Raw genomic sequence first — 12,155 nt, forward strand, 5'->3', positions numbered from 1 at the left:
AGAGGAAGTACTTGGGTAACCAAAGCAGCCGCATGCACCTGACCCACTGCGTGGCCTGGACCCCGAGTGCCCTGTGTTCCCGTGAAGCCATATGTCTCCCTGGCATCACTGGCAGCGCAACCACCTGTGCAAACCCAGGCCATCGATACGGGAAGCTCAACCAGAATAGGACTGTGGGGCGGTACACACTTGGACTTGGCCAGCCTCCAGTGGAACAATGGGAAAGAGCTACGTCATGAATGCTCAATACTTGGGGCTCAAGCAAACCCTCCTCCACCCACAGATGATCATGAGGCAAACAGAAATCTTTTGCCTCATGAGAGCAATGGACCTGCAGGTAACAAGGGGTGACCAGTGAGATGGAGCCTACGGCTGAGGACAGGGTTCTTTTAGACACAAATAAGCACCTGTGGGATGCTCAGGGCCAGACCAACACAGGGCTTTTCACCTTCGGGCTTGGGACGGGTTGGGTCTCAGGACGTCAATGTTTGAATCCCAGTGTCCGCAGCTGGTGGAGTGGAGAACTTCAGGCTACACAGAATCGGGAAAGGGTACCATTTACATTTGGTCTTTGATACGACCGCCAACCGTCTCCTAGAGCTGAACAGAGACAGCAGGGTGGCCTGAACTTTTGTCGCAGAAACCCAAACGCGTGTGTCCCAGCGGCTGCCCTGGCCCCAAGCTTTCTGTCCGTGACCTTCCGCAGACACCTGCAATCACTGGCAAATAATGCTCTCCCCTGAAACCCAGACCCCAGAACAGATGCTCACAGCCTCACATAGCAGCAGGGTGGGCCGCGGGAGACGTCTCATTTCAATTATAAGAGAAGAGGGTTTTTTTTTTATTTAGAACTTTGACACTATCCAAAAAGGAAGAGTGCTTTTCCAGTGTTAGAGAGACAGAGATAGAGATAGAGACAGAATGAACCCCCTGTTCTCAGTAAATCTCAAAATAGAACAACCACCTTACCCGAGTGTACCATCTGTTGGCTGGTGACCTGCGCACAAACAGATGGCATGATTGTTCTTGTGTCTGGTACCCAGTAGGCATGCGCATGACAGCGCTACCGGGTAGAGGGGATAAATATAGGCTGTCTATCGATCCCCTCCTGTTCAGAGCTGTCGCCTTCCAGTGATCACTTGATGGGGAAGAGAACAGATACTTAGCCATATATGTTCTGCACATGTTTTATAGGGGAAATTAAAGACTCGAATTTGAAGTGATAAAAGATCCAACCCTTTCTGAAAGGCCTAAATTCAACAAGCATAAAAGAGAAGTATATTCTCGCTTAAAAAAAATTAATGTAATGAGCAGTAACAGCTGTGCCACAGAATATCTATATAGATTGTATCTAGACTATTCTTTAATTAAAAAATATAGGGGCACCTGGGTGGTTTAGTTAGTTAAGCCTTCAACTTCAGCTCAGGTCATGATCTCACAGTTTTGAGTTCCAACAACNTGTACCTCCCCTGCTTGCCCTCTGTCTCTCTCTCTCAAGAATAAATAAACATTAAAAAAATTAAGGATAATTTGCTTTAAACTATGGATTCTTTCATACAATTCAGTATTCATTTGAAATCTGAATCCAGGAGTCTTTCCCTTATTTACACCTGCCATTTATCCTAATCTCTGCATTGCACTGAAGCCCAAGGCACAGTCCTCATGCTGGCCCTGGTTGACAGGTTGAGGGGCTGATAATCCTTGTGAACATTTCTTTGGGCCACCCCCCCGCCTTGTGCCCTCACAACAAAACTGATCTCCCCTTCAGGCCCACCCTGTGGCTGAAACGAAACTGATAAGCAAGTCACAATAAAGTATTCCTGATGTGTGGCAGTGATACGAGATAATCTTTCAAGATTTGTTTGTTTGCATTTTTATTGAACATTGCCATTCAATAGGGTCCAATGCAAGCAGGTCACTCAGACTGATTTCAAATTCCTCAGCAGGATGTAACTTCCAGGTTTTGACCAAGTAATTGTTCATGAGGCTGGCTCTGTTATGTCTTCAGGTCTTAGAAATGTTTGTTTGTTTTTTTAAACTATATTTTTTATTAATGTTTGTTTTACTTAAAGTCCATTGAAAACTATTTTCTTTGCAAATAGTGTTGAACATTAAGTAGTCCCAAGAAGCATATAACAAAACCGAAACCACGTTCCTTGTCTCCTCATCTTCTACCTTATTCTTCTACCCAGAGGAAAGCACATTCAACTTTTCATCTCCTCACTCCCTGATATTTCCAAAAGATATATATAGCAATGCAAAAATGCTTTCCCGATGATTCAGTGTTACGCAACAGCAGTGCAAAACCTCCGAACTGGGAATTTTAGCACACTTACTTGCATGCTCTTTTCCTGTCTTTAACCTTTCAATATCATCTTATCTTTTTTTTTAATGTTTTTTATTTATTTGTAGGAGAGAGAGAGAAAGACAGCGTGAGCAGGGGAGGGTCAGAGAGAGAGGGAGTCACAGACTGAAACAGGCTCCAGGCTCTGAGCTGGCAGTCAGCACAGAGCCCGACGCGGGGCTCGAACCGACGAACCGCGAGATCATGCGCTAGGCGAAAGTCGGACGCTTAACCGACTAAGCCACCCAGGCGCCCCAATATCATCTTATCTTTAATTAACCCCAAATTTGTATTTATATAGTTGTACACATATAGCTGTTTATTTCTAATCTATATATACATTGTGGTTCTGTTTTGATGTTTATGCCCCCTTTGATTTAAACTATAGTTGATATGTGGGTCCTTTCATCGCGTTCTTTCATTTTCTTGGAATGTTTACTCAGTCTTTTTACAGCCTTTGACAATTGAGCACAACCCGCTCAACTTTATTTCCCCAAACATGCAGACACATCAGGAAATATATCAGGTCCATCTACTTCTCCCTCCGTCTCTACTTGCGCCTTTCTGGACTGGCCGCCTCTCGGCTTGCTGACCAGCTACTGGCCCGACCTGGCTCTGCCATCGCTGAAAAACCTACCCCCCTATCCTGTGTTATATTTTCTGTCCCCCCACCAATCCAAGTCTTTTTCTTTCTTTCTTTAAAAAAATTTAAAATATTTTTATTTGTTTCTGAGAGAGAGAGAGAGAGAGAGAGAGAGAGAGCATGAACAGGGGAGGGCCAGAGAGAGAGGGAGATACAGAATCTGAAGCAGGCTCCAGGCTCTGAGCTGTCAGCACAGAGCCAGATGTGGGGCTTGAACCCACGAACCGTGAGATCATGACCTGGGCCAAAGTTGGACGCTTGACCGACTGAGCCACCCAGGCGCCCCTAAGTCTTTTTCTTTCTTATCCCCCCACTCCTTTTACTGTGGAAATAACGTCTCTGCTGAGAAAATGTGCAGAAGTAAATTCCTGACCCTCTTCGCATCTCATTTTTGTATTCTGCCTTTAACTCTGGAACAGCAATCTATTTACATACAGAAGTTTAGTGGCGCCTGGGTGGCTCAGTCAGTTAAGGATTAGACTTGATTTCTGCTCAGGTCATGATCACACAGCGGTGGGACGGAGCCCCACATTGGGCTCTGTGCTGACAGCGCAGAGCCTCCTTGGAATTCTCTCTCTCCCCACCTCTCTCTCTGCCCCTCCCCTGCACACACTCATGTGCACACACTCTCTGCCTCTCTCAAAATAGAGAAATAAGTAAATAAATAAATAAATAAATGTTTAAAAAATAAATATAGAAGTTTAGGTTGAAAACACAAATTTCAAAAGTGCTTTTCCTTCATCTTCCAGATTCCAGTCATCATTAAAAAGCCTGATGTCTTCATTTTTCAGATTCTTTGACCTTTCTCATCTGGGGTTTTTTCAGAACTTTTCCTTATTATTGTTCTGAAATTTATGGGACGTAACCCGGAACAGGGGTCTTATTTAATTCAGTGTGCTGGGCATTCACTGTGCTATTTCACTCCAGGACCAGTGTTCCTTGGCTCTCGGGATGCTCTCTCTGTTGCTCTGTGGATTATCCGAACAGTTTCCTGCTTACTCTTCCTGGGGCTCCTCCTGCCTGGTGCCCGACCACCTACATCGATCCTCCGACTTTCCTTCCTTCCTCTCCAGTGTTCATTTCTATGTCTTTTTGTCCTAAAACCTAAATGTCATATTGAGGCTTTTATAAATTTTGTATTTAGAAGAGCTCTTCTTTGTTATGTGATTATTTAAAGAACATTCTCTTCTCTATTCATGAAGAGATTCTCTTTCATCTTCCTGAGAATTTAACTATGGCCTCTCTGAAATAGCTCCCCGCTCCCTGTTTTCTTTGCACCCCTTTTTCTACTTATTTGCTCTTTTTCTCAGAGACAGAGAAGGAGAGAATGAGAGAGAGTGCAAGTGGGGGAGGGGAAAGAGGGGCATAGAGGGAGAGAAAGGATCTCAAGCAGGGTCCACGCTCAGCACAGAGGCTGACACAGGATTCAATCCTAGAACCCTGACACCATGACCGGAGCTGAAATCGAGTCGGATGCTTCACCAGGCGCCCTCTTATTTGTTATTTGCACTTGATTTAGCCTTTTCCTTCTAGCACTCCTCACCTTCTGATGATCCTTGTGTGTCTTTCTATGATGGAGGGTGAAGTACCCAAATGCTGATTGGAAATTCTCAGGACAGGCAGAGCTGTAGACTGGTGGAAGAACAATGGAGAAGTTGGGCTTATTTTTGTTGGGGGTCCCCAGCTGTCAGTATCTGTAGGTCTTTTCTTTGGGGTGTTGCATTTCCTCCAGAGAAAGATCTTCTTGTCCCTTTCTGGCGCTGGGGAAGGGAGCAAGTGGAAGGGATTTCCTCCAACTGCAGACCATACTTAACACCCTCATGCCATTCAGCTCCTCTCATCTGCCCTCCTCTGTGCCTGACACCCGTGTCTGGAACTCTTACCCCCCCCCCAATCGTGGTGCCATCATGTCCAACACTTACCATTCTTGAGTCTTCCCAAAGCCATGGGTGGCAAGGCAGCTTTGTCTTACCCTCGCACCTCACATCACCCCTTCACTTGCTTAATTCATTTTCACTGATGGTGGACTTTGTGTTTTAGGGGGTTCTGTTCTTCTTGTATTTTGGGGTGATTATTAAGAAAAAAGAGAGGAGAGAGGGATCTCTGCTGTGCCATATTGGTGCCTAAGGAAAATTCCTAATGGAACTTTTATTTTGTTTTGCCTTTTTAAGCCAGTGTAAAACTCATTATTAATCACATCCGACTATTTCTTTCTTCTCCTAAAGCAACTAATACGTGGCATTCTTGGTGTAAATATTGATTACATCAAAGCAGGTCCAGGATTGGGCTATGAATCACTTTGCTAACTGGAGCTATAGGAAAAATTCTTGACACTTGGTCTCTTAGGGAAGCTTGTTACCGTCAGAATAAAAAAGAGAATATGATATTTTTCTAGTGGATTTTTCCATAATGAGCATCCAGGAAATAGCATTTCCTACTGACCACTAAACCTGTGTGAATAATTTGGGACCTGAATTTACTAGAATGTCTATTTAAAATAATCCATTTCTATAACAATAATTTCATACTTCTACTGGTGTCACATCAGATTTACTGCTCTTTATATCTTATGATGTCTCAGAAGGAGGGCTTCTACTGAATGCAGGGAAGAGCCCCCATAACATGGCATGGGGGGGGCATTGGAAACAAGTGGGTGAAAATGTCCAGAGTTGCCATTATTGAGATTTTTAGATGAACAATAAACGGTTTTTAATCATGTGTTTTATTTGAGGATCTGAGACGTAATCAGAGATTCATGTTTCAGATTATAATGCACATTTCTTAGGGGAGATATGTTTTTTAAATCTTGAATCACCCATATACCTCTCATCCATGTAACAGCAATGCTGTGCTATCTGATCAGGAAACAAAAAATCGAATGTAACTGATGTTGAGAGAGAGAGAGAAAAGGAGAGGGAGAAAAAGTCATTGCAGCAAGTTAAATGGAGCTTTTTAAGCTTTGCTGCAAGAATCCTGACAGAATAACTCATATTTCAGCAATTCATAGGAAACATAAAGTTTTCTAACTTCTCTCCTTTCAGCCAGAAATCTGTGCAACTCCAAACACAGGGAAGATTTTAACTGAGAGCATTTACCACTTTTTACTTGTCTTCATACAAATTAAAATACTGTGATCACTGCAATTGTTCTTGAGGTTCTCCTTGGTTATCGGTGAAAACAGGTTTTAATTGGAATGATGTAAAGATAATAAACAGTACATCGCAGGTATGGGTTCATTCTTATTGTTACCTTTCCAATGTGCCTACAAATCTATTAAGATGTGAAAAGTTATGTCATGAGCTAAAGGAAGAAGAGTTATGTCAAGGAGGCATAAAATAGCCAATTATACTTCAAAATGAGAAGTTCAATGTGTACTTTGATCTATGTCCTGAAAGTTTCTCCCAAGCTTACCCCTTCAATATATACAGTTGATCCTTGAACAACACAGGGATTGGGGAGCCAACCTCCCCACGTGGTCGAAAATCCATGTATAGTTTTTTGACTTTCCAAAACTTTACCAACAGCATACTGCTAACCAGAAGTCTTACCAATGACATAAACAGTAGGTTAACACCTATTGCTATGTTACATGTGTTATATACTATCTTCTTACAATAAAGTAAGCTACAGAAAACAAATATTTCATTAAGAAAATCATAAAGGAGAGAAAATGTTTATAGCACTGTACTGTATTTACTGAAAAACATCCACTTATAAGTGGGCCCATGCAGTTCAACCCATGCAGTTTGAAGGACTCCTGCAGCTTTTATTTTCTTTCCCTTCTACTTGCAATGACCACTGGAGAGCTTGAGCAAGAAATCAGGAAGACTGTGATTCTCCTCTCGATGGGGGCATGTTGCCTTGATCCCACGCATAGGCAGGATCAGCTTCCTGTTCAGGTGGCTTAACAGGCCTCCAATACTCCCCAGCATCCACCTCTCAAAACTTGACACCATAGCCACCCATCTGGGTCACCAACCTGCCAAAACCATGCAGTGAGCCACTGTCACCTGCAAACAAAATGTTTCCATGAATAAATGGTACACAGGTGGGTAAATGTGAGCTGGTGACACCAAGATGTTCAAAGACAAATATCTACATTTGTAACAAGCTCCCAAAAAGGATTTTAGTGTGGATGGCCTAGAGAACACTTCTGAGAAGCGCTGGTTATAGCACAGGAAATGGGGATGTGAGAAAGGGGCAAGAAGGTGCAAATGATGGATGAGATAGCCAGGCATATGGGTAAAGAGGAGGAAAACAACGGAGGAAGACGGAAGGGTGGAAGTTAACACAGGAGCAAAATATAATTATGGGAATGAAGATATCATAATAAAAAATAAGCAAAATTAAAAAATCCATAATATTTTCTGGTTCAGCCCATCTGCAGTTGTTCCTCTATTATGCAATATTTTGACCTTTGAATTACATTACTGACCTCAAAGATATTAAACTGTATCTACTAACTAATCACACCAACGTGTGACCCATAATCCAGCTTTTGAGCCAGTTTTCTCTTGTGTAATAATCTTCTCTCCTGATATTTTTTTAATCTTGTAGAATTAATGGTAAGTGAATGAAGTGAGCATCAAATTTTAAAAAATTTCTGATGCCTCTCAATGTGTAAGTCAAAAAGAACTTGAACTTGATCTTGATAGTTGCTCTTTTTTAAAAAAAAAATTTTAATGTTTTTTTTTTTATTTTTGAGAAAGAGACACAAAGCACGAGTGGGGGAGGGGCAGAGAGAGAGGGAGTCACAGAATCCAAAGCAGGCTCCAGGCTCTGAGCTGTCAGCACAGAGCCTGATGTGGGGCTCAAACTCAGAAACTGTGAGATCATGACCTGAGCCAAAATCAGATGCTTAACTGACTGAGCCACCCAGGCGCCCCTTGATAGTTACTCTTTTTAAAATCAGTCTTATTACGTAAATCTCTACCTATTCTTGGGCTCATGGAATGTCGGTGTTGACGATGAGGACCCAGCCCGGCTGCCCCGGCAGCAGCAGCCCTGAGAGGAGCCTGAGGTGAGCGCTCCACATCCACACATCTTGTAGGTCCCCTGTGCCCCCTGAGCGCTCACCCAGACCTGTTTAATTCGCCTAGAAACTGCTTGCCAATCACACAAAGATTCTGATTTCCCAATAAGGAGTAGTGTGATGGTTAATGCTGTGTGTGGCTTCCCTAGGCCACATATGTGGTCAAATACCAATCCAGATGCTACTGCTCTGAATGTGTTTCTCAGATGAGATTAACATTTAATTCAGTGGACTTTTTGAATAAAACGATACTTCTCCATAATGTGGGTGGGCTTCACCCCATCAGTTGAAGACATTAAGAGAAAAAGACTGATCACCCCGAAGGAAGATGGAATTCTGCCAGCAAACGGCTTTCAGACTCAAGCTGTGCCATCACATCTTCCCTGAGCCCCCACCCTACCTGCCTTCCTGCAGATCTTGGACTGGCCAGACCCCCAATCATGTGAGTCAATTCCTTAAATGCCCCTGCTCTCTGCAACCCCCTCCCCACACACAGAGAATGTATTGGTTTTGTTTCTCTGGAGATCCCTGACTAATATGATACAGAGACAATGGTTTTCAGCCCTTAAATGTCTGCCGTCTCCTCAAATGAGTGGCATCCATCAGAGCCTACTGTCTCCACAGGGCTGGAGCACCATTAGAGCCTACTGTCTCCACAGTGTTGGGTTGCCCATCAGAGCCTACTGTTTACACAGTATTGGGTTGCCCTGTTTTGCCATAACGTTTTTCCTCAACACTCAAACATTGGTCCCAGAGCCTTTCCTTTCTCTCAGACCAAGAAGAAATTAGAAATCTTCTAATCCAATCCTCTCATTTTCACTTGAATTAACTACCTCCCAGAAACTTGGATCCACTTGCCCAGAGTCACACTAGGAGGATCCAGCAGAGCAGAAATGAGAACCCGGGTCCCGTCCCTCCGCTCTGGATTCTTCCCTACTGCCTCAGGTGTCTCTGTACTTCCTTTTTTCCCATAATGTGGTATGAAGCTTTAGTGGTCTTCATGCCCCGGTTAACTAGGCAAAGGTGTCAGATTAATTAGATGAATGTTTTAGCTACTGGTTTACTATTCTTAATGGCTTATAGATGACATTTAGGGACATGGGGAAATCAAGTTATCTCCCCGCTGTCTACGTGGCAAATTTGGTTATAAGGAAATATGCATACCACTGTCTGAAGTAGGCTGGTTCCCCAAAATCAGAACCTGAGATTCTGATTCATGTAAAAGTGATGGATGAGAACACACCCCCAGGAAGAATCAGTAGGGAGTGGGGAAGGGGAACAAGACCAGCAAGAAAGGCAGGCCAGACGATTGTGTAACGTGAGGCAAACCCCCTCAGGGGCAATTCTGACTCAGTCACAGAAGCCCTGATGGTGGTGCAGGTCTCACCTGAGACTTGTCCCCATCAGGGGCAAGGAAGCTGTGTATCTCCACACCCACCAGGCTGTGATTGACGATGGGGTAATGAAAGCATCAGGGTCTTCTAGAACTCTACACATGAGGCTGTCCTCCTTCAAAGAGACACAAGTGATAGCTGCTAGGAGCTCAAGTATGGCAGAAGCTGACGTTCACCAAGGTGCAAAAGACATCTGGTGCCAGGGTGTAAATGGAGCCCTTGCAGAGTTTGCTGACCCTTGACAAGTGGGTCAGAGCAGATTTACACGGTGTCTGGAAAAGGACAGAGAGCCTCCTGGCCAAGCCCTGACTGGCCTAATGGGAAGTACTAACACATACACCAGGCATGCGTCCATCAGAGAGAAGTATCACTGTAGAGTAATGGGAACAGAAGAGTCGGAAAGACTGACCTCGGGGCTCCCCTGACACATTGAAAAGTTCCTGAGCGTCACTTGATGGCTGGTGCCTGTGGGACAACCCAGTGGGAACTGCGAACTCTCCCTCTGTCTTCATCAGGTAGCCTGTGGGTTCTAACGTGGCCTTTGATAGAGGTCTGTGCAAGGAAAGAGGATCTGTCAGTCCACCCGACAGACTGCCAGCTGTCTCTACAGGAATATTTATCATCAAGAATAAGTAAACTGGCATCTCTAGTTTTAGCCATTATTCTGTGTGTGTGTGTGATCATTCTGAGTCAGCCCCTGAGAAATGGCCACCCCCTCTGCCTGGTGACACTAAACTCAGCACCTGGGCTCCTTGAATCTGCACTGGCAACGTAACACTGGGCTATGAACCAATCTGTCTCTTTTCACAAGGACTATCGGATCATTCCACAGTTCTTCTTGGGATCTGAACTTTTATAACCTTTTCTGAAGTTCAGGAACAATTAGACTGATACAAAAGTTGGGGAACAAAATGGCAACCTTATTTGTGGCATTGATGGATTGGAGAATAAAGCTCTAAGGCCAAAACAGCTATGGGTATGGTCCTGGGGGGAAGCTCCCCCATCTCAGGCACAGGAGGTGACAGAGCCTGTGCTGTGTGGTGGATTCACCCTGCAGGAGGCTGCTGGAAGGCAGGGCAACACCTACTGTGGGCAGGCAGGCTGCCGTAGTGAACCAGGCCAGGCAGTTAAGTTAGTCCTTCTCCGTGGGGAAAAGACGGGATGGGATGGAGACATGAAGTGCTGAAGATGTCTCCTCAGGGCTTCCCAAAGAAGCATAAAAAGTTCCTTTTGGTGGTTCAAGGCAGAATAGGGGAGAGAGAAAAAGAAATTGTTGCCAGTACATGATAATTATCTTTCTAGCAAATTTTCCGTACATGCCAATTTAAAAAGAAAATTCCACAACATTATTTTTAGATTAGTGAGTTATTTTTCTTTAAGGGATTCAGAAGGTAGTTTGCATCTGTGATATCTCTTAAAGGCTTCATAATCATTCATAGTTATGTCTAAATTCTATAGTTCTATACCTTTATCTCAATTTTATAGCTTTTATAGTTTTTAGAAACTTATAGTTCCAAATCTTTAAATCCTTGTTAAGTTCTGTAAATTTTAAATATTTATCATTAACAGGCAATCCTCTGGATATAACTTAAGGGAGGAGGGCAATCCCTAACTTTAAAAAGAAAAAGTTAACTGAAAAATACTAATGAGGCATACTTCTGGTTCTTTATAATTAGACATAGAGAAGTTGAAAGCCCTACCTTTGCATTCCAATTGAGGAAAATTGGGCAACCATTTAGCTCAAGTTACAAGTGATAGTCCAGAAGTGAAGCTAGACGCTCTGTTGTAAGTACAGCACTTTCGCATTGTGTGGCTCGTACACCCAGTGCTGTAGAAAAGGAAATTAAGATGTCTCTATGAGCCACAAGTAAGCAAAAGAAGCCGAAAAGAGAGCTTACATTAAGAAGAGTCTGCTATTTACAATCAGTTACATAGGTACTGCCATTGGTGACAATAAAGCTAGACTATAAAAAATAGAGGGTGAGAGAAGAAGGTTCAACCCAAACTTGAACTTTGGAAATGTTTCCCATAACATCCCATGCTGTCTTTCTTGACTCCTTATGACTGGTTGAGAGAGGAGTTCAATGTAAGAAAAGCTCTCTTTCATGCCAAGAAAAAAAAAAAAGAAATGTTACCAGGGTAATCTTTAATTTCACTAATTGGTATCTGCGAAGGCATTTTATTCATTCATTCATAACACCCCATAAATTAAGTTTTAAAAGAAAGGACAAATTACAGAGGAAAACAAAACATTTATTTTTTCAAAGCAGGATTAATCTCAAGAAAAATAATCAAACACATGAGGTTTGTCTTCAGCCCTACCTCCCCTGCTTAGTCTTTCAAGATAGAGATGCCCCCTGACCCTCTGATCAATGCCCTGTGGTTTTCTGCCTTTCTCTTATAAAGCATGTTTTTAAGAGATGATGTGATGAATTCTGTCACCTTAGCATCATGCACAGCAAGACTAGAGTTACGTGCATTAACATAGTTGTAAGTATTCATATCCAACCTGGGAAAAAGCCTCAGTCAAAGAAGGAGGTAATGGTGGCATTTCAGGAAGCCAGTAAAGGAAGAACGATTTTGCAAGGCAGACTCTCAGAAACCCTCAAAATACAGTGTATAGACATATGCTCAGTCTTGAGGATATAGGTAATATTTATTAATGAAGCCCTTGCCTGTTTCAATCATAGAGCATAATACCATTTTCTCTAATTAAAGGCTAAAAGCCAAAAAATAACTCTG

Source organism: Crocuta crocuta, unplaced genomic scaffold (assembly GCF_008692635.1).
Source record: "Crocuta crocuta isolate KB4526 unplaced genomic scaffold, BGI_CrCroc_1.0 scaffold101, whole genome shotgun sequence".
NCBI classification, from domain to species: Eukaryota; Metazoa; Chordata; class Mammalia; order Carnivora; family Hyaenidae; genus Crocuta; species Crocuta crocuta.